We start from the raw sequence: 27223 nt of genomic DNA on the forward strand, positions 1-27223 counted from the left end.
TAAAACAGTAAAAATAATCATGAAAATAGGTGTAATATAAATCATATCTATAGACATTACAGGGAAATAGGGTGATATTGTAAACTATTCTCTGCAAATCCTTTAAAAACGGAGTTTAAATGGACAAATTTAAAAGACAGAAATTACTAAGAAGTTATGAAAAGAATCATAGTAACACATGATGATGAAGACATTGAACAACTGAAACTCTTGTAATAATCTCAGTAGTATATAAAATGGCAAAACACTTTTAGCAAATTGTGTCAGCTTTTCCTCATAAAAGTAAGCCTACCTATACCCTATGACCCACTGAAATCAGTTTATCCAAGAGAAATGAAATGTGTGGCTTCTGAATAAATTGGACAAGAGTTTTAACGCTTTTATTTAAAATAGCTCCTGACTGGAATAACCCAAATGTCTATGAAGCAGAGAATAAACATTTTTTTGTCATATGCATATAAAGAAATATTATTTGACATTAGAAAGGAATGAACTGTAAATAAGAACAGTAACATTAATGTGTCTTAAATCATTGCGGTGAATAAAGAAAAACAGGCATAAATTGTACATATGATTTAATTTTATTTTTAAATAAACTTCAAGGACAGACAAAACTAATCTACCACATGTGTTAACCTTATCATTGCTTGCATGGGAATTAACATATAGTGGACACAAGGAAACGTTCTGGGCTGATAGAAATGTTTTTTTATGTAGGTGTAGATGTTTTCTATCTAAGTTTATACATTTGTCAACATACATTATATATATATAAAATTTGTAATATATGTATAAAATATATATATTGTAATATATGTATAAAATACATATATTGTAATATATATATAATTTGATGAATGTTGACAAATGTATAAACTTAGATATATATATAGTGGTATATGTACACCAAGGAATATTAAGCAGCCTTAAAAAAAGATGGAGACTTTACCTCTTCTATGTTTACATGGATGGAGCTGGAACATATTCTTCTTAGTAAAGTATCCCAGGAATGGAAGAAAAAGTATCCAATGTACTCAGCTCTACTATGAAACAAATATATAATCACCCACACTTCCACATGAAAGCTATAACCCAACTACAGCCCAAGATGAAAGGGGAAGAGGAGGTGAGGTGGGGGGGGAGGGGAGGGGGAGGGGAGGGGAGGGTGGGAGGAGGATGTAGGAAGGTTAATTGGTCAGACCACACCTATGGTGCGTTTTACAAGGGCACATGTCAAATCCACTAAGTGCAGAGTATAAACATCTTAACACAATAATTAAGAAAGTATGGTGAAGGCAATTTTAATCCATTTGTTGTAAGTGTTTCAAATTGTATATAAAACCAGCACATTATACTCCATAAATGCATTATTGTACACAGATATGATTTAATTAAAAATAAAAGAAACAATTGTTGTGGTGGGCTTAGTCACTAACTGTGCCTCAATTGACTCTTCTGTTAAATAGGCCTATTAATGTATCTTCCTGATTCATCATCAGAGTGGTGAAAATTAAATGTGATAAATACCATATAAAGAAGAAGTTTTTATTACATCATTATTCTGTTTCCCATTAGGGAAAGTTTGAGTTTTTATCTCCTGTTTTTTGAGGGTCCTTAGGATTATGTCATGTCATTTACACCTGTACATGAATGCTTTCCATATTTACTCTCTTTTCAGATATTTTAGTATTCTTCCATTATTGCTTCCTGAAAATGTTTATTTCTATTTGCTCCCAAACTTCAATAAGTGTTTTAAATTAAGAATAAATGAAACCAATAAACAATGAATTTCTACATAAGAGATGCCATGAATAGGTAAACAGCTACGCCCGGGCAGATTAAGCAACCTCAGTAGGGCTATTTCTAAATCACACCACCTCTTAATGGAGCTAGACAATCCCCTGAAGCTGCCCTTGAGATACCATCCAAACACCAAATTACAAAATATTTCCACACAGTAAAAATACTTCCGATACAGTGTGATATTCCCAAAGAAGAAAATCTTCTGAGACATAGCATGCAATAAGGACACTGCTACTTTCTCTCTCAACTGATCTTACTGATCTGTCCATAGAAACAGCACACATATACATTAGAACAATAGTTAGCTTTTGGATGACACAGAAGCTACCCTTACAGACCACTTAATAACACAAATTCCATTAATTATATCCTGGATTCCCAGGTATATTCCCCCCAAAAGCTTTATAATTTGCTACTATTTTAGAAAACATTTCATTCATCTTCAGGGAGAAGGTTTTAGCACAGACCAGGGGCACCTGTACCTTCAATTCAAGTAACAAAGAGAATAGTCAAGATGAAGTTGATTTGGAAAATGGAATGGTCAACATCACTTACTGCCTACAAATCCTACGTTCCTTCCCTAACTCCAAGGAGAAAGACATCATCTCATGAAGGACCAGGGAATTTCGTCCTTGTAGAATTTTTTGTAGCTGGAGGAAAATGATTTCCCTGTAACTAAGTAAAAATGCATTGTTACATAGAGGGGAAAAAAAGATACCAAATAGTACAGAATCCTACAAGATCAGCATTTAAATTAGATGCTGAAGAAATTGGATTGTTAGTCAGAAAACATTCATTCATCCACCCTTTTTTGCTTATGCTAACTTAATAAGTGACTGAAAACAACACAGTCACACTCAAATGACTTTATAAAGCCAAGATTTTAAGGAGGTTGCCTGGAAAAGGCATAGTCCACAAAGTATTGGACTTTGATGGAATTTTTGTGAACGTCTAGTTGGTGCTCAGTAAATCTGCGTAAGATAAGGAGAGAGAAGAAAAGTCAACATTGAGAATCTTCTCCGGGTAGGGAGAAGAGTGAGTCTATCTATTCCCTTATTTGAATCTGCAGAGATAAACTTGTAATTGACATAGGGAGAATAAGAGATTTTTTTAGGCTACAGTCCTAAAGTTACAATTGACATGCACTCATTTTATAGGGGCTGTGTATCTTGAGGATTTTTTTTTTTTAGTGCTGAAGGAAATGAGACATATTTTAACCCAACATTCATTTTTTTTTTTTTTGTCCTATTTTGAGATGGCCATGAGCAAACAGAATCATTCCATGAGGGTGTCCAAGTGGGCAAGCTGGAAAAAAAAAATTGCATCTGTCCAAACTCTTTGTTAAATGTAGCCTGACCCTGCCTATTTGATCTGGGATATGTTTGCTGAGAAGATGACACTCTTAAACGTTTAAATAAAAACATTTTTCTGAAGGCTGTGTTCTTAAGACTTAACCTGCATAACTATACCTTGCCAGCCAGGCTTCCTCCCTCCCTCCCATATCTAGTCCACAAAAAGTCCCCTTAAAGCCCCTAATTTATCACTTTCTAAGTCTTTTTCATTTTTTTAAAAAGGACCCTGTACCTCAGTGGGGAGTGGATGCAGTGCTTATATGACTCAGCTCTGTTCTCCCTTTTGGCATAAATCAATTTTGGAAGATCCTGAGATTTTTATTTTTCCTTTACACTTAGAGGAATAGTTTTTCCTATTCTATTGTGCTCAACCATACGACCCATAACTTAGGGATCTAAGAAGCCAATAAGAGATCAAAGTAAACAACACTGTAATATATATCCTTATTTTAGAGGTTCTTGCTTGTAATTTCTGGTCACTGTCACTGGTTTAGTGCCCTAGAAGCACACACATCAAGTTTAATTGACATACCACACAACAAAACAGGTAGGTATATGAAGTTACCTAGTATGTCCTTAAGATTTCTGTTCTGTAGGCTAAAATTTCCAAATTAAATAATCTATTCATATTTATTCAGGAAGTAATTTTTGAGTTCTTATTATGTTCTCGATCCTAAGGTAAAAACTCAACATAGTACCTGCCCTCACAAAGCCTTCAGCCTAATAATCAGTTTGGAAGATTTCCCATTCAGGTATCTCCAATTACTATTAAAATATAAACAGTCAACACAGAGCTAGATATTCATTTATATAAAATGGTATGAGGCATAATTCCTGCCTTCCAGACCTTATTTTCTGTTGAAAAGCAAAGACTTATTTTTTTCATTCATTCCTTTTATCATAAATTCCCCATAATATTTAGTTATGTGAAATATACCTGGCTTGTGTACTCCACTTTCTCAGAGTGTGACTTTATAGAATAGATTAATACTTTGTGGACATTTAATTACCATATAATGTTGTGCGCAGTATTTAGCAAATATTTAACAGAGGGTTTGAATGTTGACACTGAAAATTCCCATGAGACATGCAAAGCCCAATTACCTAAAAGCACAATAATAATTGATGTTTGTTCTTTTTGCTGTGTGAGCTTTCACAATTTTCTTGCAATATAAGCAGGTGCTGAATTTGGAGGCTGCCAGAGAAATACTCGCAGCCACATCCCCTCCCCTTCCCACCTTTGCCACACTTCCCATTACTGGTGAGTGTGACCTTCTTCTGTGAGATGTCAAAGGCACAAGCTGGCATAGCCTCTCTCTTTACAGCAAAGTCTGTGTACATGGAAACCTTCTCAAATCCACAGAAACGGAGGACTTTTCATTGATTTCTCCTCATCATTTCTCCATCATTTCTTTTTATTTATTTTTTGAACTGAATGTCTGCCTTTCCCCTTTCCCCACTGAGTGTGCTGACAGGTGCTCAGTCCAGTCAGTCCTCCAAACTTTTCCTCTCTCTCTTTCACAAGCCAGTCCATAATTTGGTGTGAGCATTTCCTTCTGAGTTTCTCCCCATGATGAATCCTGAGAGCTTCAGGGGAGGGAGAATTTTGGCAAAGCCAAGATGAGGCATCTTTTGCCAAACAAAACACATACCTTATGTCACTTTTTCAGGGAGGTATTTCCTTACCAGCTGAACTGAAATGACATCTTGATCATTTTCTCACTTGACTTTGGCTTATTTACTTCGTCGCTCTGATGATTGAAATCACTGTATCCATCTATTTATTTTCCTATTTATTAATCTGTATTTCCTTAATTCTCACCTATTGTGAAAGTTCTGCCCAGCTTGTCTGGATTTCCAGCATCGTCCCACCTGTGCATCAGGTCCCACCTGTGCATCAAAAATCTTCATGAAGATACAGATTTTTCAATTTATTAAATGTATTAAATCAAGGAATTTCTTACAATGACTTATAATTTCTTAGTCATTCTAGGAAAAGTCCTCATTTTCAAAGTGGGATTACATGTTAAATGTCTCATTTTCTATGACAATAATTAAGCCTAATCACTTACTAGATTGGGCAGCACCTGTGGCTCAGCGAGTAGGGCGCCAGCCCCATACACTGAGGGTGGTAGGTTCAAACCCGGCCCCGGCCAATCTGCAACAAAAAAATAGCCGGGCGTTGTGGTGGGTGTCTGTAGTCCCAGCTACTCAGGAGGCTGAGGCAAGAGAATCACCTAAGCCTAAGAGCTGGCAAGAGAATCACCTAAGCCTAAGAGCTGGAGGTTGCTGTGAGCTGTGACAACATGGCATTCTACTGAGGGTGACAAAGTGAGACACTGTCTCTAAAAACAAAAACAAACAAACAAACAAAAAAACAACTTTACTAGATTTCAGTGTTCATCATCTTATATACTTTTCAATGTATAAAGTTCGCAAATTTGTGTTTGTCTGTCATTACATTTTTTAATGTACGTATTAGATCCTTTGGAAGTAAGAGGGCAGGGAGGAGAGAAAGAGGATATTTTGGCCACGATGTCATTCCTAAAGTTCAGGCTTCAGAGGAAATATTTTAATTTTTAATTATTCACTCAGCACTTTCAAAAATATATAGTTCATATTTAGTATAACAAATCTCTCTTATAAAAAGAGTTTAGAGACCAAAACATTTACGAAAGCTAAGCTAGGCTTAAGACTTACACATTACTTCTTTCAATTATATAAAATAATTCAATCAAATCCCAGTAAGAAACATTTTTTAAATAGAAACCCTCCACAATTGGGAGACATTTAAATACAAAGTATTATGTCCTCCCCCATAAACATAATTTAGCAATTATTTATATGACATTCGATGCTTTTGCATTTTTTAAGGCTGTTATAACACACTTGTAGCCAAGCATGTTGCTTCTCTATGTCACAATCTTCTAGTACAATCTCATTAAAAGCAAAAACTATAAAACAACTCTTCAAGGGTCTTACTTTTTAAATGACCCTATAAATACACATAATTATATACAATAATAATTTTCCAATATCCACTAAAAAAATAGAGAAAAAGAATTAATACACCTTCCTTATGGAATTTTATCTTCTGAAGAGAGCAAGCAGCACATTGATCACATTACTTTACCTGCTAACCCTTAATTCTCACTTGAGGCAGTGAGATTATGAGAAAATGTTCCTCCTTATTGATAATGGTAGTGGTAGTGAAAACAGCTACCACATTTTGAAAGTTTTCTGTGCACCTCTCTCTATGCTAAGGACATAGCATTCACATTTTGGTTGATCTTTATAACTCAGAGGGCAGAAATGTGTATGTTCATTATGTCCTGGAGAAGAGTTAGGTAATTTTCCTGCAATGACAAGTGGGAGCCAGGCGGGGAAGAGAAGAGAACTAGAAAAATATCCAGTGAAAGCCAATCAGAGCTGCAGGAAGGAGCAAGCAAGCCATGAGTGTGTCCAAGATGTTACTATAATAGAAATGTCACCTAACTTTACAACCAGAAATGTGCCACTTATACCCCCATTTTACAGTAAATCTGTCATCAGTCAATCAATGTCCACATTGAAATCCTAAAGTTGGGTAAATAAACAAGACAGATTCTTGTTTATTTAAAGAACATAACCTGAATCAGTCTAAGGTGATGACAGTACAGTGTGGCAAATCAACATGGTGGTGCTTCCACAGAATTCAAGATTAACTGGGGGGGACGTTTTCTCATCAAGGAATAGACATTTGAAAATCTCAGCTCCCTCTTGTCAAGTCTGTTCCAACCAATTGAATTGTTTTCCCAAGAGGATTCACGCTTCCTTATTAAGTGGAAAAAAAGTTTGAAGCATCAATCATATTCTCTCAAAGATTGTCCTATAAATAAAAAAGACTCCAAAATTAATTGTAAGATAAAAGCAATGGGAGACATTTTCCTATCACGTCCATCACTTAGTCATCAAAAGACCTGACTTATAACTGATACCATCCAGTCATAAATACGTAAAAAGGATTCATCTTTACACTCTAAGGATTTTAAATATGGCTTTTTAATTACATTATTTCAGGGAAACTGAACCTCTATTAAAGTGATTCTTCAACTATAATTCCTATTTCATGCTAACCCATTTCTTATCATTCCAAAGCAAAAAGATTTAATAATATGCTAAGAAACCGGCAGGCATTTAAATTGTAGAAACTTGAATTATTGTGTTTTTCTTAATATCATTTGAAAAAGTGACAAGTAGCAAAATCTCACTAGATACAATAGGGAGCAGTGTAAACTCGTAAATTTATGCACAGCCAGGAGAACCTATCTATGAACACATCAAGTTGGCAGATGTTTTTATCTCCTTGTCTTGAAAGTAAAACAAAACTGCATTCATGAGGCAAAGGTGGAGAAGTTATTTCTAGCATAAAGATTTCTGATTTTTCAGAATCTTATTGGGAAAACTAGCCTTCCCATGATCATATAGACATTTATTTTGCTTTTCTTAACCTCGAACTTACTACATTAGAATCACAAAATCCAACAAAATAATCTAAACAAACTTCTTGGAAACAAGTCTCTGACATGTGAAATGGATTTTTGTTTTGCCCTACCTAGCTAGTCTTATATTTTGTTCTTATTAAAAATGTCAGGAATATTTTGCCTGCTGTGAACACAGATTTTCCTTTAATTTTTCAGTCTTATTCAAAACCCTATATTGAATATTTTACAAGTTGAAACAGATCTTTGTTATTGCTTTTTAAAATTACAAACTCTGAAGTCTATGTTGGTATTTTGCTAAATTGTTTCTGCACATGTAGACTTGTCAAGTGCTTGCAGAAAGAAAAAAGACAGAGAAACCCATATTGGCATGATTATAATCTTGTGTGTGACCTTCATAGTAAGAAACAAAACTGCTTCATCCAGGGAGCAAGCTGTGTCTCTCCATAGCTATGCACATACTCAGCTCCTAAGCTTCCCTTTCACTGTACATCACATAGTCCACCAAATACCTCATTATCTTCCCTTCCCATTCTGTTGTAGCCTCTTTCCCCGTACCCACATAGCATTAAGAAATCTATTAATTAGGGTAATGCGGAGACAATATATATGCTGAAACGGTCCTCTGTTTCACTTTGTATTACTTGCTGGTTTCCTATGAATTTCTAAATTTTCACTGTGTGACTTTGGAATGCTCAGGAATTACAATTGAGAGAAATTAATTAAAGAGGACTCAAAACAAATGAAAAAGAATTTGTGAGAAAGAAGTAGGTGAAGGCACACAGATGTTAGAAATTTGATTTTTTTTTTTTTTTTTTTTGTAGAGACAGAGTCTCACTTTATGGCCCTGGGTAGAGTGCCGTGGCATCACACAGCTCACAGCAACCTCCAGCTCCTGGGCTTAAGCGATTCTCTTGCCTCAGCCTCCCGAGTAGCTGGGACTACAGGCGCCTGCCACAGCACCCAGCTATTTTTTTGTTGTTGTTGTTGCAGTTTGGCCGGGGCTGGGTTTGAACCCGCCACCCTCGGCATATGGGGCTGGCGCCCTACTCACTGAGCCACAGGCGCCCAAATATGTGGGGCTTGGGTAATAGTGTTTTCAGCAGAACTGAAAAGCTTTGAGTTGAACTATATATCATGGTATAACTCAATGGAGGTATCATTGAGATGAGTCAAGATACCACCAAAATTTATTTCTGTATGTTTTCTTATTCATAAATTTAAATCAAAATCTATATTTATATTCTATCCTTAATAGTTTTGACATGTACCCTGGCATTGGCACAATACGTGAGGTCCCACCAATGTCTTCACACAACAAATAAGTGAGGTGAAGGCTCTGTTAACCAGTTTGATGTAAGCATTCCAAATCATATATAAAATCAATAAATTAATGCATTTATTAATGCATTAATGTACACAGTTTTGATTATAAAAAAAGAAAAAGTCTGTATGTATATACATACCTGTATCTAGACAGTAAAAAAGAAAATGTATTCACACTAATACCTCTGGTTTGATTTCAACACCACAGCATTTATTTGAGTTTCCGATTTTTTCACAGTGGGAACTTTCTTCTCTGGCAAAGAGAAACTTAACTCTCACTATTCCCAATGAATTCACTTACGTGCTCAATTCCAAAATATACATCAAGTCATTTCAGAATAACTAATTCATACCATTGTGGAAAAATGAACTGACTAAGAGCCATCATTTTTACATATCCTTTTTGTCTTTAGCTGGAGGACATGCAGTCAAAAATTATCTCCCCTCTTTATATTATTTACTTGAAATATAGTTAGATTCGTGGGTTTCTATTCATTTTCCATTTCCCCCAAATCGTTGCTGATTTTACTTATCATTTGCTTTTTCAATGTGCTGTTTTTAAAGTGCTGTACTCAGAGAAGGGTTACAACTCAATTTCTTCTTAGTTCTCTCCCTCTATCCAGCCCCCCGTGTCTCCAACCCCTAAACAAGCATACTGTTACTAATAGCTGATCTGGAGATCTCACAGGATATTCCTAAATCTGTGACCATGTCATCTGCAAATATAGGCAGTATTACTTTTCCTGTTTTGAATGAAGTGATTTCTACTTTTTCCTTGTCTTATAGAACTTATTAGTATTTTCAACAAAACACATGTGAAACTTAGTAAATGTAGACTATAAATGTCTTAACATAATAACTAAGAAAATGCCAGGAAGGCTATGTTAACCAGTGTGATGAAAATGTGTCAAACAGTCTATGAAACCAGTGTATGGTGCCCCATGATCGCATTAATGTACACAGCTATGATTTAAGAAAAAAAAATAAAAATAAAAATATTGAATAAGAGTGGTGAGAAAAAAACATTTTGTTTGGCTTTCAATCCTGGTAGGAGAAAACTTTGTCATTCATCATTAAATATTATATTAGCTGCAAATGTTTTGGTTTTTTTCTTTTTGCAGTTTTTGGCCAGGGCCAGGTTTGAACCCTCCATCTCCCACATATGGGGCCGGCACCACAGGCACCTCCCAGCTGCAAATGTTTTTAATAGAATCCTCTTCTGGGTGGCACCTGTGGCTCAAGGAGTAGGGCGCCGGCCCCATATACTGGGGGTGGCAGGTTCAAACTTGGCCCTGGCCAAAAACTGCACACCCACACACACACACAAAAAAAAATAGATGCCCCTTCTCAAATTCATGAAGTTCTCTCATTTTAGTATGCAGTTTTCATTAACAATAGATGTTGAATTTTGTCAAGTACTCTTTTTTAGTTCATCAAGCTTATGTTTGTTGTTTTCATTTGTTAATGTGGTGAATTACATTAATTAATTTTCAAATTTTAAACCAAGCTTGTAGTACTGGGATATATTCTAATTGATCATGACATGTTATTATTATTATTATTTTTTTTTTTTTAGAGACAGAGTCTCACTTTATGGCCCTCGGTAGAGCGCCGTGGCCTCACTCAGCTCACAGCAACCTCCAACTCCTGGGCCCAAGCGATTCTCCTGCCTCAGCCTCCCGAGTAGCTGGGACTACAGGCGCCCACCACAACACCCGGCTATTTTTTGGTTGCAGTTCAGCTGGGGCTGGGTTTGAACCCACCACCCTCGGTATATGGGGCCAGCGCCCTACCAACTGAGCCACAGGCGCCGCCCGACATGTTATTATTTTTATAGATCCTAGATGTAATTTAATAATTATCATTCAAAGACCTTTTGCATATAGGTCGATGAAGGACATTGATCTTTTTATAATTTTCATTTTATTTGCATATAGGAGTAATGCTTGACACTTACAGTGTTTCTAAAATTATTTTCCTCTTGCTTTTAGTTGCTACTCTCTAATCTTGCAGAATCAAGGTATTTCTCACTTTTCCCTTCAGATATCAGAATTCCCTTTGATCCAAGGCTACCTTCTCTTCTGGCAGGACACGCATTGTAACTCAGCAGGCCACAGGCCCAGCTGATCCACTGCGCAGCCAATCTCATCATCGACCGACATCAGGGACTAAGCTTTGCGGCCTAAAGGTTCTTTTTCCCAGCCCCAGCATCTGCCCGTTTTGTGCACAGAGCTCATTTCCTATTCCACATCCAGCTTCTTACTTAGGTATTTAATAGATCAGAAGAAGTTCGTTGATGAAAAATTTACTATGATCTCAGGCAGCCCAAATGCCTTCAGCTGCTGGGAAATTAAACTTCCCTTCTTCCCTCCTTTCCCCTGCCCCCGATTCCATCCTCATTCTTCAGTTTCTCAATTCATAGACCCAAAACTTCAGAGACAGAGAAGGCTAAAAAAGCAATGCAGAGGGCAGTGCCTGTGGCTCAAAGGGGTAGGGCACTGGCCCCATATGCCGGAGGTGGCAGGTTCAAACCCAGCCCTGGCCAAAACTGCAAAAAAAAAAAAAACAAAACAAACAAACAAAAAAAACCAAAGCAGAGTTTTGTTGTAATTTAGAACTCTGCAAGCTCATATTATTGATGACATCAGAAGAAGAAGAGGTGGAAGTTTCAGAGTGTCCTGCTGAAACATCAGTACAGATTGAAAGGAGGCCAAATAGCATCAATGCACAGATGGAACTGTTATGAAGATCAGAATGGCTTCTCCATGACATCAGGGCCTAGTCCACATATGTATTCAGTATGGACTACAAACTCATATCTTTATATTGAAGGCATATGCATCCACATCTGTCCTTATACTTGATACACACAGTATAAAACCTTATTTGTTAACCTCTCCTTTCCCAGGGTTGACCTCAGGTATCTTGGTAGTCATTCACATGAAGAATCCAACTTTGTCTTCCCCCTGATGACTCTTGAACCTCTCAGTACCTGATAAAATTTAAAATCTATACATCACAAAGAAGAGAACCTTGTGATATAATACTTATATTTTGCAAACCAAAAACCTATTTTCTACCTTAATGCATGCCACTAAGTTCAGTCATATTTAAGGACTTTTTCATTTTGTTTCTCTTCTTCTTAAATATACTATTTCCACAGAACTTCCCAAGGCTCAGTCTTTCTTGTCAGTCAGGTCTAAACTTGATTTAATCATGTTATCTGAAATCGATTTATTAGCACAAGATATTATCATATCCTAGCACCCTCAGTGCACACATACACACTTATACACAAGAATGTACATCCCCCAGGAAAGCTGCCCTCTCTCTTGCTTGTGGCTTATTCACCAGAAGCTGGCATAGTGCCTGGAACATAGTAGACTCCTAAAGTAATCATTAAATATGTGTAAGAATGGAACTTTTATTTCAAATCATCAGGTTCTTTAGCAAATATCCTTACTATTAAATAGAGTAAGCTGAGGCTTCAGCGGGAAGAACAAGGAAGAACTTGCACTTGTGCCCATGTGGGAGCCTCTCTCCCTGACTTCCGGCCCATGGCTGAACACATACTTCTACCACCCACAAGATCGCTTTCTCCTCTGGGTAAGGCTGTCCTGGCTTCCGCTTATCCCCTTCAGAGATCCACTATAAGGCCCCACAAAGGGTAGGAAAGACCAAGAAGTCAGTGAAGCGCTGCCGTATATTGGCTTTTCCTTGTGCCTGGCACATGCTGTGTGCATTTTGTTTTTACTCATCTATTTTTCCATTTTATCCCCGAGAAAACTGCCACATGCCTATGTTGGCTGAGGTAGTAAATCATGGAGCTAAGATTTAAAGTGGCATAGTGGGCTAACTGATGCAATCCATGATGTCAACCACTGTCCTCTACCACACACGGATGAGCTGCTAACAGGGCCCCGGTGAGAGGTCCTACGGCCACTGTGCACGTCCGTGAGAGGTCCCAAGGCCTCAGCACACTCCGTGAGAGGTCCCACGGCCTCAGCTCTTGTCCGCGAGAGGTCCCACGGCCTCAGCGCACGTCAGTGAGAGGTCCCCCGGCCTCACGCACGTCAGTGAGAGGTCCCACGGCCTCAGCTCATGCCCGTGAGAGGTCCCACGGCCTCAGCTCATGCCCGTGAGAGGTCCCACGGCCTCAGCTCTTGTCTGCGAGAGGTCCCACGGCCTCAGCTCTTGTCTGCGAGAGGTCCCACGGCCTCAGCGCACGTCAGTGAGAGGTCCCCCGGCCTCACGCACGTCAGTGAGAGGTCCTACGGCCTCAGCTCATGCCCGTGAGAGGTCCCACGGCCTCAGCTCTTGTCCGCGAGAGGTCCCACGGCCTCAGCGCACGTCAGTGAGAGGTCCCACGGCTTCAGCTCACGTCGGTGAGAGGTCCCGGCCTCAGCTCATGTCCGTGAGAGGTCCTACGGCCTCCATGCATGTCCGTGAGAGGTCCCACGGCCTCAGCTCACGTCCGTGAGAGGTCCCACGGCTTCAGCTCACGTCGGTGAGAGGTCCCGGCCTCAGCTCATGTCCGTGAGAGGTCCCACGGCCTCAGCTCTTGTCCGCGAGAGGTCCCACGGCCTCAGCGCACGTCAGTGAGAGGTCCCCCGGCCTCACGCACGTCCGTGAGAGGTCCCACGGCCTCAGTTCACGTCCGTGAGAGGTCCCACGGCCTCAGCTCTTGTCCGCGAGAGGTCCCACGGCCTCAGCTCTTGTCTGCGAGAGGTCCCACGGCCTCAGGGCACGTCAGTGAGAGGTCCCACGGCCTCAGCTCATGTCCGTGAGAGGTCCCACGGCCTCAGCTCATGCCCGTGAGAGGTCCCACGGCCTCCGCACACGTCGGTGAGAGGTCCCACGGCCTCAGCTCATGTCCGTGAGAGGTCCCGGCCTCAGCTCATGTCCGTGAGAGGTCCCACGGCCTCAGCTCACGTCAGTGAGAGGTCCCACGGCCTCAGCTCATGTCCGTGAGAGGTCCCACGGCCTCAGCTCACGTCAGTGAGAGGTCCCACGGCCTCAGCTCATGTCCGTGAGAGATCCCACGGCCTCAGCGCACGTCCGTGAGAGGTCCCAAGGCCTCAGCTCATGTCGGTGAGAGGTCCCACGGCCTCCACGCACGTCAGTGAGAGGTCCCACGGCCTCAGCTCATGTCCGTGAGAGGTCCCAAGGCCTCAGCTCATGTCGGTGAGAGGTCCCACGGCCTCCGCACACGTCGGTGAGAGGTCCCACGGCCTCAGCTCATGTCCGTGAGAGGTCCCGGCCTCAGCTCATGTCCGTGAGAGATCCCACGGCCTCAGCGCACGTCCGTGAGAGGTCCCACGGCCTCAGCTCATGTCCGTGAGAGGTCCCAAGGCCTCAGCTCATGTCGGTGAGAGGTCCCACGGCCTCCACGCACGTCAGTGAGAGTTCCCATGCCTCAGTTCATGTCTGTGAGAGGTCCCACCATCTCAGTTCATGTCTGTGAGAGGTCCCACGGCCTCAGGGCCCTTCCCTGAGAGCTCCTACGGCCACTGTGCACATTGCGAGAGCTCCCACGGCCTCAGGGCCGTCCGCGACAGGTTCCACAGCCTCCGCACCCTTCCATGAGCGGTCCCATGGCCTCTGTGCACACCACTGTTCAAGGAACGCTGTCCCCAGTTTCCAACTTGGGATCTATTTTGTCTTCTTTATTTTTACTTTCTCTTCTGTCTTTTTGCATTGCTTGTGTCATCTTAAATAGAGAAAAGACCTTTTCACATAACAGTTTTATTAAATAAAGTCATATACTTAATGTATCTTTAGTTTTTTTTTTTTTTTTTTTTTTTTTTTGTAGAGACAGAGTCTTACTTTATGGCCCTCGGTAGAGTGCCGTGGCCTCACACAGCTCACAGCAACCTCCAACTCCTGGGCTTCAGTGATTCTCTTGCCTCAGCCTCCCAAGTAGCTGGGACTACAGGCGCCCGCCACAATGCCCGGCTATAGTTTGTTTTTTGAGATCACTTTAGATTTACAAAAGAGGCACAGAAATAGTTCACAGAGTCCCTGCATATTCTCATCCAGTTTTTCCTAACCTTCCCATCTTATATAACTACAGTACAATTATCAAAACTAAGAAATTCATGCAAGGGCAACTAAATTATAGATTTTAAAACTCACCAGTTTTTCCACCAATGTTCTTTTTTTATACATTTCAAGATCTGATCAATGGAGTCCAAGAGCCACTTTGCATTTGGTTGTCAGGCTTCTTCTGTCTCCTCCCACCCGTGACAATTTTTCACTCTTTCCTTGTCTCCCATGACCTTGAGATTATTAAGGTCAGATATTTGGTGTGATGTCCCTCAGATTGGGCTGTTCTTGATGTTTTATTGCGATTAGGTTCATGTGATTTATTTGGATGCTCAGTGTGATGGAGGGAATAAGCTTCTCTCAGGATGTTATACTGGGGACTACACGATGTTGATATGTGTGATTACAAGAGATGTTACACTTGTTTACTTGTCTGGGTAGGCTTCACTATGAAGTTAATATCTTTCCCTTTGCAATTAGGGAATATTTATTTTGAGGGGGCTATATTTTGAGATTATTGACTTTTGTCAACTAAATTTTGCCATTACTGGTGGACCTTGCCTAAAGCAAATATTATTGTGCCTTTCTAATGGTGATTGGTCTATTTTCTCAATTTGTTCTACATGTATTAATTGAATTTTCTGCAAGAATAAGTTGTTCCTTCTCTCCCATTCATTCATTAATGTATTTATATTGGAGGAATCCAGTGATACTTATGCTATTCTGCTCGTTTTAATTCACTGCCATCATTATTTATTTTGTTGTTCAAATTATTCTGGCTTTGGCATTTGGGTATCTTTCTTTTTTTCCCTGATTTTTAAAGGAAATAAATTATTTAAATGCTCATTTATCATGAAGAAAAATTAGAAAGCAGTTAGGAGTTAAGGATCTAGGAGAGAAACTTGTCAGGACCTATTGCTGCTTCTCAGACATACTGCCTGGAAAACACAAGTGCCTCTCGAAGCCGCAGTTCCTTTACTTGGGAAATGCAGAATTTGCAGTAGATAATTGCCCATTTTCAAAGTCTAGTGTTAAATAATTTCTTGTGAAGTATAATTTTGTAAGATTAATTAATTCTAGAGTCCAGAAGAACTCCTAACCTGGACAATGTTGTGAGTTATTAGTAAATCCTCTTCTTTAGGGAGCATAAAATAGAACCATGAAGAGGGTTCTATCCTGATGTGATACTTTACTTGAAAACATAGCTCCATTGTGTTTCAGCCCTTTGATTTTTTGTTTATTCCAAATTTTTATTTTGAATTTCAAAGTATGTTGAGGATTTATTTTCAAAGATGACCAGTACTTCTCTAGATGTTCTAACATGTATGTAGTTACTGATAGAGTAAAGATTATCATAGCTACAAGGTAAGTTTGTTCAGTCTTTCCTTTACCTTTGGTGCCAAGGCCTGTCTCCATGCCTCCCGCCCTTCCCCAGGTTTCCCCAGGGTGAATTCTTTCATATTCTTTCACTGCACTCAGGTTTCAGTTTACATGGCCCCTGCACAGTGGAATCAGCCTGACCACCCAATGAAAAATGGCCTCCCCCTTCAACTCCCATCACTTTGCAGCCCCAGCACAACTTGCTTTTTCTTCATAAGCTGAAGACATAGTGTTTGATTGTTTATTTATTTACGTGATTGTTTCTTCTTTGCCCAGATGTTCTCTCTGCTTCCCATTTAATGATTTTGTGTATATAGTAGAGTGATTATTATCTACCATCCAAGTGGGGTGGGAAGAGCAGTACAGGGAGCAGGGATCATGTTCTGTTTTAGTCTTGTGTCCCTAGCTCCTAAAATAGTGCTTGGTATTTATGGGGTATGCAATACATATTTATTGAACTAGTGAATCAATAAATCAGTTTAAATATATAATATGTTGAGTGTAGGCTACCTTTAAGTTACAGGTTTCAGAAAGTTTTTCTGATTTGTTTGTTTTGTCTAATCTTTATTTATCAGTGTTCTACTGATGTGACCATTTTCTATACTGGTCATATGATGCTTGGTTTACTTTGAAAATAAATTAAAAAGATGAAAACCACTTATCTGAATTAATAAATGTGTCCTGATATCTATTTAATTTTCAAAATTGCCTTAACTTCTGTTTATGATCATCATTAGAGTATTTTTTATAAAGAGATTTTCAACCTCTGTAAAAGTCATTACATTGAAAAATGCAGGCTTTGAAATGAGACTCACATGTTTGGATCTTAGGAAAACTGCTTGGTAGTTACACTCTTTGGGGACAAATTACTTTCTGCCTCTGGACATCCTAAGTAGCAGCATCCTGAGACTAAATGCAGAAAGAGAAAGGATGTCTTACTAGGTGAGTGAGGAAATGTCACAGCAGGGAAAGGGATGAAGACACTGGGAAGGGAGAGCCACAATCCACATCCGCGAAGACTGCACTTCACATGAGCGTCCCTAGGAACAGTGAGACCAGGAGCTCGCGCCACAGTTCTTCCTATGTGCTCTGCTCTCTTGCAGCTGAATTACTTATCAATCTCTCCTAATTGGAAGCTGCTTTTCTCAAGATCCCTGCATTTCAGGTCGACAGAGTTTGCAGTGGAACAAAATGAGTTTGTAGTGACTTTTTAATGACATATGGATCAGGCTTGCACAATCTGGAGCCCTACTCAAGGCCATTCTCTGCCTCACCCCAATTTGGCTGCAGTGCCCCAGGAAAGAGCTGTCATGCAGAAACCCCCAGAGTGGGTTATGAGTGGCTTTTAAAGGCATCCATGCCAGCCAATGGGCACCATCACCCCTGTACAGTATTGGTGCCCGAACTGATGCATTCCGCTGGTGAGCATTAAAGCCCATTATGGAATCCAGTTGCCTTAGAAGATGCCATCATCTAAGCATCCCTACAAATTTGAATATTCTTTGGTCTAAGTTATTTGGAGAGAAGCCAGAAAAATAAATGCCAAAACAAAAGGTCGCTCCAGGGAAACAAATCTTTCTTCACAGGAGCCTGCTGTTCCTATGGCTGAAATGAATGTGAGAAGCAGGCCACAATAAATGAAGATGATCAGGAAAAAAATAAGAGATAACCAGAACCTTTGACTCTTGGCCACACTTATGAGCCATCAGTCATCTTATGGTTTAGTCAAAAAGCCTGACAGTGAAGAGGAATCACGTCAAACCACCACGTCAGGGGCAGACAACTCACAGCAGTGAGACTCACCTCTGATTGCATTGTTAGCTGATTGTTAAACTGGGTGTAAGGAAAAGGGATGTCACTAAATGAATTCTGCAAAGAATAAACATGCATTTGTTTATCCCTCACCTTAACCTAGACAGGTGTGATAGATACCCTTCTGAAGGCTGGGTTGCAATTCCAGTTCACAGTCTCCTATTCAGTCAGTGCAAGAAAAGGGAAACTTAGGCAACTGTAAAATTCACAATAGTACCATCAGCTGCCCTTGCACATTTCACTGTATCTGGCTGTCGTGTGACTACAGGAAAAATGGCTACAGCCAAATGGCTGTCGTGTGACTACAGGAAAAATGTCAGTGGTACCTTATAGAAGACTAAATTCCAACATGGCAATGTGGAGGCATAGCTTCACAGACCTGGTCTGGCTAATATAAAAGTAAGAGGTGCAGTGTGAACAAGTGTTTTGGCAAAGCCTATGTCCACAACCATAGGCTTCAGAACAGTAGTTCTGACCAGACTGAAGCATCGCCAGTGATAAGAATATAGAAAGATCAGGGGGTCTCAGCTGGATGCTGCACCTGCTCACACAGATGGAAACCAACAGCAAGACTCTCAAACACACAGAGCGGTGACACAGCCATCACAAATGTGTGCCACAAACAGAGACCCTCTCAACTCTGGAGCAAAATGTTGGGCACAGTGGCTCATGCCTATCTTCCCAGCACTTTGGGAGGCCACAGTAGGAGAGAAAAATCACTTAAGGCCAGGAGTTTGGGAGTTTAAGATCACCTAGGGCAATACAGAGACAGCCTATCTCAAAAAAAAAAAAAAACAAAGAAAGAAAGAAAGAAAAGAAAAAAGGTAATGTGGTGGATTGTACCTGTACCTATAGTCTGTGCTACTCAGGGGGCTGAGACAAGGGGCTGGCTTGACCTCAGGTGTTTGAAGTTGCAGTGAGCTATGATTGTGTCACTGCACTACCCCCTAGGTGACAGAGTGAGACACTGTCTTGAAAAGCATAATTTTGGAGCAAAGAAAAATAATGAGTAAATTTAGTAATCACAAGTCCATCAGATCTCAGAATTTTAGGAAGAAGGTCTGCTTTTCACAGACAACACTAGTGTCATTAGTAATGGAAAATGTGTTTTTTCTTATCACACTTCCGTTTTATTCTCATATAGTTTATTGTTCTACAACAATAACCCCCTTGGGTTATTTTTCCATATTTAATTTTGAATGTAATTTGCATGAGTTATTGCTCACAAGAGAGGTAGGAGCAGTCCCATAATTCAAACTGCTGATATCCTTTTGGTCCCTAACTTATCAAGTTATTAACTGTTCTTCTCTCACACAGATACTGGCCAAGGTATCATTTTAGAAACACTTTTCAATCCCTGGTTTTATAATAAACCAGATAATCTCTTTTTAAATCAAATTTTAATGTAATTTAAATTGTCCAATCATGGAACTTGCAAGCCTTTTATAAAATTATTAAACAAACACAGCATTTGTAGCATTCCAGGAGGTGTACACACCCACACACAACGCGTCCCCTTTCTACCTCTTCAGGGAACATAGGCACCTATACCCATCTCTGACTGATGTAAGCAATGGATTCCTAGTTTACTGTCTAGTCAGAGGACCTTGGCTCTTTTTCTACAAACTCATTTCTTTGCATGTGAAGGTGAAAAACAGATCACTTCAGTTTAATCCTAGCAGAGGAGAAATGCAGAGGGTCACAGAGATCTTGATAAGCAGAGGTCTCATCCCCCAGGACCCTGTAGACTGCCCCCTGCCCAGCTTCCCACACTGGCCTGGCTGGAAGGGAAGTGCGCCACTCCGGTCACCGCTGTGACCCAAGAGTGTTGCTATCTGAATTCTAGCTTTCCAGCATGCAGAAGAGGAGTCAAAAATTGCCTGGCTGTAGGTCTTTGCTGAAATTTCAACCATCAACTCCTGGGCCACTCCACCCATTTCTCACTGGGTTTCCCACTAACCAGAATCCCCACTGACACGCAGAGCAGTCACATAGCGGCGTTCCTGGAAGACAGAACCCCCAGGCACATCTGTTCAAGCCTGCATCTGGTCTCAAAAGTTTCTTGCTCAAAAAAGTAAGTATTTTCTGATATTATGATGACCTAAATGAAATTTTATAAACACAAGAAAGGGAACAAAGTTGAACATGGAAAATCGCCCTGCTGTGTCCTTTTGCCCTTTGCCCAGTGGCGTAGAATCCACACCCAGCAGAGCCAGCGGCTGGGACTCTGCCCCATTCACGAACGTCTCAGCGTTTACACTTCTGCGTAACACACGGATGGGCGGCCCTGCCTCTCGACAGGCGCCAGGATAGACGCACACCCCGGCCCCCAGTTGCTAAGCTCTTTGCTCTACCCTCTAATAAATATCTCTAATACCTAAAGTTCATTTTCATTGCCATATCCTTATAGTGTGCTCGTTTCTCAAATAACTATCTTCCAATGTAATATTTTCGAGGCAACTGCATTTACCCAGAGGAGCTATCGGATTAGGGCGCGGGTGGACGCCTTGACCGCGCACACCAGCGGCTGGATGGCCTCCAACTTCGCAGCTTGTCACCCCAACCCCATTATCTATACACCCCGAGCTGAGAAAGTGCAGAGAAAAAGGACAGGAATTAGAAATATTGAGAAAGAATAGTATCGACTGGCTGTAGGAGAGACTTCGGGGACTTACTTTAAGAGTCTCATTTCTCCAGCCACTACTTCATTTTTCCCACGCCCGGCCGGTTTAGAGAAGAAGAGATTTGTCTGCCCTGTGCCCATAAATCCAGGCCCAGACCACAAACGATTTCCCTAAAATCTGACTCTGTGAACGTTGAGGAGACATCAGCAAAATCCACTAACAAGAAATACCAAGCTAAGGGAAAGGACCCATTCTCCAGATAGCCCGTGCCACGTCTCGGGCCTTGGCAGATACGGGGATTCACTGAGATGCAAGAGCCGGGGAGGTTCCTGGATTCCAGACTCGCATCAGCGCCCGGCTTTTACCAACCGACCTTCGGAGCCGAATGAAACCCCAGCAGATGCTCGCGGAGACCTTACAACGCCAGACGCGCTGTGCCGAGGGCTACCTGTCAATCATTGCTCTTTCAGTCTCTCAACAGCCAGAGAAGTAAGAAATTAAGGCTTGGAAAGTCTAAGGAACTTGCCTGAGGTGACATTATAGGAAAGGCAAGAACTCTGCATTCCAATGCAGTTAATATTTTAATAATTTTTAGTCATTATTCTTAAGTAGAGCATGTGCTATGCCTATAAGGCATTTCCAAAAAACTGTTTTGGAACAAATGTGAAGAAGCGGGTAGGGAGAGGGGCTCCTTAAACATTCACGCTGCGCAAGCCACCGTCTTGGGCTATCGCTTTCTTTAATTCCAGGAGGTAATGACACACCTGGCTCTTTTGTTTCCTTTCTTAGAGCATGTCACAGTTTTTCAATGCCTTTAAACACAGCGTGGCACCAAACACAAGTCAAATAATTCAGCAGCCCTAACAGGAAGAAACCACCATTCCGTCCCACTCCACCAGAAACTGGCTGTGGTGGACTCTCTGGAGAGGGGATTATTTTAGTCTCAGGTTCCCAGGAACAATTTAAGCCCATCCTCATGGAGAAAGAAACTTTAGGAGGTGACACCTCAGGGGCACGCATGTTCCTATCTTCAGTCTCTTCTCACTCTCACTCCAGCTCAACGCTGCAAAGCCCCAGGTCATCTCAGGGCTCTTTTCCTTTTCATTTTTAGCTTAAGAGATCTGTAATGATGAGGAATTTAAGAAGTTCCGACTTTGAGAATAACCTTTAAATCAAAGTAAATCAAGAACAGTTTAAGTTTCTTCTCAGTGATAGGTGATTTCATTTTAGATACTTATAATTATCCTAAACATTTTCACGACCCGACGTTATTCTGTATCTTGTCCGTGTGACTGTGCATGCTGTCAGACACACACATGGATGAGAGATTTGTCATTCAGGGATTCAAAAACAAAGATGGAGACAGACATAGCCTGAGGTAGGAGGGCAGCCATGGACAAATTCACATATAGACAGGTGACTGTGACATGCTTGCTGGATTTTACTCCCTCCCTAGTCCCATTCTCCTACTCCCAGGGGAGTTTTGATTTTGCTGCTTTGGTTTGTTTTTTCTCTGGACATGCTTGATAATAAACCACTTTCACAAGCATCCTCATCTCAGTGGCTGCTTCTTGATATCTGCCCCCAAACAAAACCCATCCTTGAACATCTTCTCTTCCCTAGCTTATTTGCCAGTTTCCCTGACTCTGAGTGTTTCTTTAACTTTTCACATAAACTCCTTGCATTGAAGTTCTTACCTAGGCACGTTTCTATGTACAAAATATGTGATGAACAAATTGAGATAACGATCTCCAAGCTGGTGTGCCATTTCATATAATTCATCAATACCTACATGTACACTCTTCTGCACCCATTTCTTTTAATGACCCAGAAGGGGGTTCCTAACCCTCTGACTCTGAATTTGACAAGTACGATGGCAGAGCCCCACACTTACTTGGTGAGAAGATTAGGGTAAGATTAAGGACATCCTTTTTATTCGATTTTGGACTACTTTACTTATAGAAGATTTACTTTCCTAATTAGAATTCACTCCAGCTAATGTGAAATCAGTTTTTACTCCCAAACATCCACCATGTGACTGTTTGAAGTTTGACCGACGACATGTTGGGTGGCTGGCAGATCCATATTGCTAGAGGACCAAGAGGAGTTTAATAGTCACATCTAGAGACTAACTATGTGCCCAGAGATGCCCTCTTCCTGTAATCACATCTCAGAGTGATCAGCATATACAGACTTTGGCCATGACACAGGGCTCATGTGCCTTAATGCAGGACCAACCAGCTGCCTCTTCTCTTATACAGAGTTCTGTACTTATTTTAAACTGCTTGACAGTTGTTATTCTTTTTTATTATTATGACATGATACTGCTATTTAATCAAATTGTTTCAAGCACTTATTTTAAAATAAATTGTTCTAATTTTTTAACAGTGATAACAGACACAGACATTTCCTCTTCCACCTTTATCTACCACACATTCTGGTTTACCACAGATGGCCCCCTTTGGCTCAATAAGTTGTTTTATCACATAACTACCTAAAGACAAAAAGCATTGTTTTTGACCCAGACCAATTTTTAACCTTGACATCAGCTTGGCTAAATTTGAGCCAGGTTTCTTCCTGACCATGGACCCTTGACCCCCTTTTATTTGATTTTATTTTAAAACTTGGAATTGTCTCCCAATTCATAATTGCCAAGACATGGAAACAGCTCAAGTACCCATCAACTCATGAATGAATTAACAAATTGTGGTATATGTACACCATGGAATACTATGCAGCCATAAAAAGATGGAGACTTCACATCTTTTATGTTTACCTGGATGGAGCTGGAGCATATCCTTCCTAGTAAAGTATCTCAAGAATGGGAAAAAAAAAATGTACTCAATGTACTCAACACTACTATGAAATCAATATATAATCACCTTCATATGAAAGGTAAAACATAACTATAGTCCAGAAAGTAGAAGGGAAGAAGAGGTGAAGGGGAGGGAAGGGAGGAGATAGGAGGAGGGAGGGCATTTGGGGGGACCTCGCCTAATGTGCATGATGCAATGGTACATTGCAAAACTATCAAAAAAAGAATATAATTGTCTTAACATAACAAATAAGTAAGCAAGGTGATGGATGTGTTAACCAGTTCAGTGTAAGCATTTCACATTGTATAGCAAATCAGGACACTGAATCCCATAAATGCATCAATGTACACAGTTATGATTTAATAAAAACAAAACAAAAAAAGAAACAAACAAACAAAAAAATTTGGAATTGTCCATTATTTGTCTGCCCCTTTGAGTTTTTTTTTTTTTTTTTTGTAGAAACAGAGTCTCACTTTATGGCCCTCGGTAGAGTGCCGTGGCATCACACAGCTCACAACAACCTCCACCTCCTGGGCTTAAGCGATTCTCTTGCCTCAGCCTCCCGAGTAGCTGGGACTATAGGCACCCGCCACAACGCCCAGCTATTTTTTTGGTTGCAGTTCAGCCGAGGCTGGGTTTGAACCTGCCATCCTCGGTATGTGGGGCCGGTGCCTTACCAACTGAGCCACAGGCGCCGCCCTGCCCCTTTGAGATTTTAAAACTCCCAAACTTCAGTTTTATGTTTTAGGAATATCTTTCTCAAGCACTGGATAGCCATTGTTTTGAAATACTATCACCTAGGAAGAAAAGGCCCTATTTCTTACTCTTTGTAGGAGGGTAGGAGCCTCCTATGTATAAGCACCAACCAGCAAATACAGGTGGTCCTGTCACATTGACCACCTCTCCCATAAAGTCCTCTAGTCTTTCTCCATTAGTTCACATTAGGGCTTAAGACTCTCTTTGTTTCAGTGGAGTTGTGCTGAATCTTTGGCCTCCACTACAGCAGTCTGAGCATTCCACAATGTGTGTGTGTGTATCTATCTAAAAACAGAAGTTGTATCCCTTAAATATACACAATTATTATCTGTCAAATAAAAATAAAATGAAGCTTAAAAAACAAAAATAAAGTCTTCTTTAAGTCTGGTTCATTTTTCTATTTGTCAACATCCACTCTTACCTTGTTATGATACTTTAAGCCACTGAGTGCAGAGGAAGAGAGGCCAAGTCAACGTGCACAGAGTGTCTGCAACAAACAGCAGGATCACATCAGGCCATGTGCTGAGGGCACCGACAGAGCAGCTTCAGGCAAATAAGAGAAGCAGAACCCGTGTGTCTCTTGACCCTAACCTCCAGCCACTCTCTAGACTGCCCACGATCTCCGTGTGGACATGTGCCATCCTAGTCCTTTCCCAGCCCCATGTTTTCCCTCCCTCTTAGCCATTTTCTTATTCTGATATGAATTTAGATTTTTTACGAGAAGGGGGAAATCACTGACTATAACTAGACCAAAATAATATAGGGGCTTTGAACAGACATGTCATGTACCTATAGTCCTAGTTACTTGGATGGCTGAGGCAGGAAGATCACTTGAGCCCAGGAGTTTGAGGTTACAGTGACCTATGATGGCCCAAGGAACAGAGCAACAAGATTCTGAGAGAGAGAAAAAAAAGAAAGAGAGAGAGAGAGAGGTTGGGAGGGGGGGAGAAGGAAGGAGGGAGGGAGGGAGATAGGGAGGAGAGGGAAGGCGCTTTGGAGTTTCAGTTTTGCTTTGAATTCTGAGTCTGCTATGTAAACAAGGATGCTCTTGGAGAAATGATTTGATCATTCTGAGCTTCAGTTATACATTTTCCAAAATGTGAATAATATTGCCGGCTTGCATAACCACTGTGAGAGTAATATAAAGTATATAAAGCAACTGAAGCATACGGAACAAACAGAACAAATGAAATACAAACTTGAAACCAATGTGTTACCGTCCCCTATTGCAAAAACAAGTTGGTGAAAAGAAACATAAAAGAAGGGCCAGGCACAGTGGTTCATGCCTGTCCTACTCGGGGGAGACTGGAGTGGGAGGATCCTTTCAGCTCAGGAGTTGGAGACCAGACCCAGCAAGAGTGAGAGCCATATGGGTGCTGTGCTGGCGCCTGAGTCCCAGCTGCTCAGGAGGCTGAGGCAGAGGCAGGAGCAGCACTTGAACCCAGGAGTTTGAGGATGCTCTGAGCTACATGGCACTCTATCCTGGAGCAACAGAGTGAGATGGATCTCTGAGAAAAAGCACTGAAACGCAGGGCTTGACATTTTTTATCATTGTTAAAAAGTCATCAGCCTCCTGCTTCTCCTTTCCAACTGGGATGCTGATTTGCTGTTAAAAATGTCTCATCTTTTGATTGCTGATTTACGTGAGAAAATCTCTTCTGTATGTTAATTGCATTAACAGTCATTAAAGGGTCTTATTCATATTAGGGACAAGGAGAAGTTAATTTATGCTTGTAGCAGGTCCTGAGTCTCCCCCAGTCCCCCACTAAAGAGTTCTAAGATGCTTTCAGTTGAAAAGCAAAAAAAAAAAAAAAGAAAGAAAAAGAAGTTAGTGTCCCAGATGCCTTCCAGAAAAAGTTAATTCCTGCCCTCAAACTATGCTAGCAAGAGACCTTTGTTGAGATCTTAGCAGTTAAATTTATTAGGGAGCTATTGATATTGATATTGAGTACACAGTAGTGCATCTTTCTCTCCCATAGCCCCAAAGGATAACCAGTTGTATCCATGACAATTTAGTGCTCCACCGTTGTACCATTGTGACATTTTCCTGTGGCACCAGGAATGATTGCCTCAGCATACGTTTAGTCATTTGGAAATTAAAATGTTTACAGTGGCCTCTGAGATTCCTCTGAGATCAAATTCCATAAAATAGAGTAGAGAGAATAAAAAGATATGAATTTTTACTGTAGTATCTTTAAAAGAGTTTGTCCTAGGGGAGCATATAAAAGTGTTTTCCAAAGCAGACTGGTTGCTAGAATCAATAAATAACAACTTCCAGTAATACACTAGAGTTTTTTTCTCTTCTTCTTCAGGCTCCCGGATTTTCTCCTTATGGTGTCGTGTGGCACATGGAGAGTGACACAGAGTCAGCTGCTCCCAGAACCTAGATGTTCTGCAGACACGGCATGCACACCCAAGGCCTGGACAAATCACAGTCCAGGAACAGTCCTGAAGCTGCACTGAAAATTAAAAAAAAAAACTTTTAAGTATCTCTAAGTAGATACTTGAATTAGAACCAAGACTTCTCAGTATTTGAAGTAAACTTGGCCTACCTTCACTTTCTGTGATAGTCAATATGTGGAAATTAATCAATGGTCCAGAAAGCCTTACAATGTTATTATATGCTTTGGGTGTTCACATTTTACAAACAATACTTTTATAAGCACACATATAAAAAATTTCAATATAATTATCTTATTCAAAAGATAACTTTGGTACTGATGTTTTATCATGCAGCATAGAAAAATACAGAATATTCTTTTTTTTTTTTTTTATTGTTGGGGATTCATTGAGGGCATAACAAGCCAGGCTACACCGATTGCAATTGC

The sequence above is a fragment of the Nycticebus coucang genome, chromosome 3 (genome assembly GCF_027406575.1).
Source record: "Nycticebus coucang isolate mNycCou1 chromosome 3, mNycCou1.pri, whole genome shotgun sequence".
Taxonomy (NCBI): Eukaryota; Metazoa; Chordata; class Mammalia; order Primates; family Lorisidae; genus Nycticebus; species Nycticebus coucang.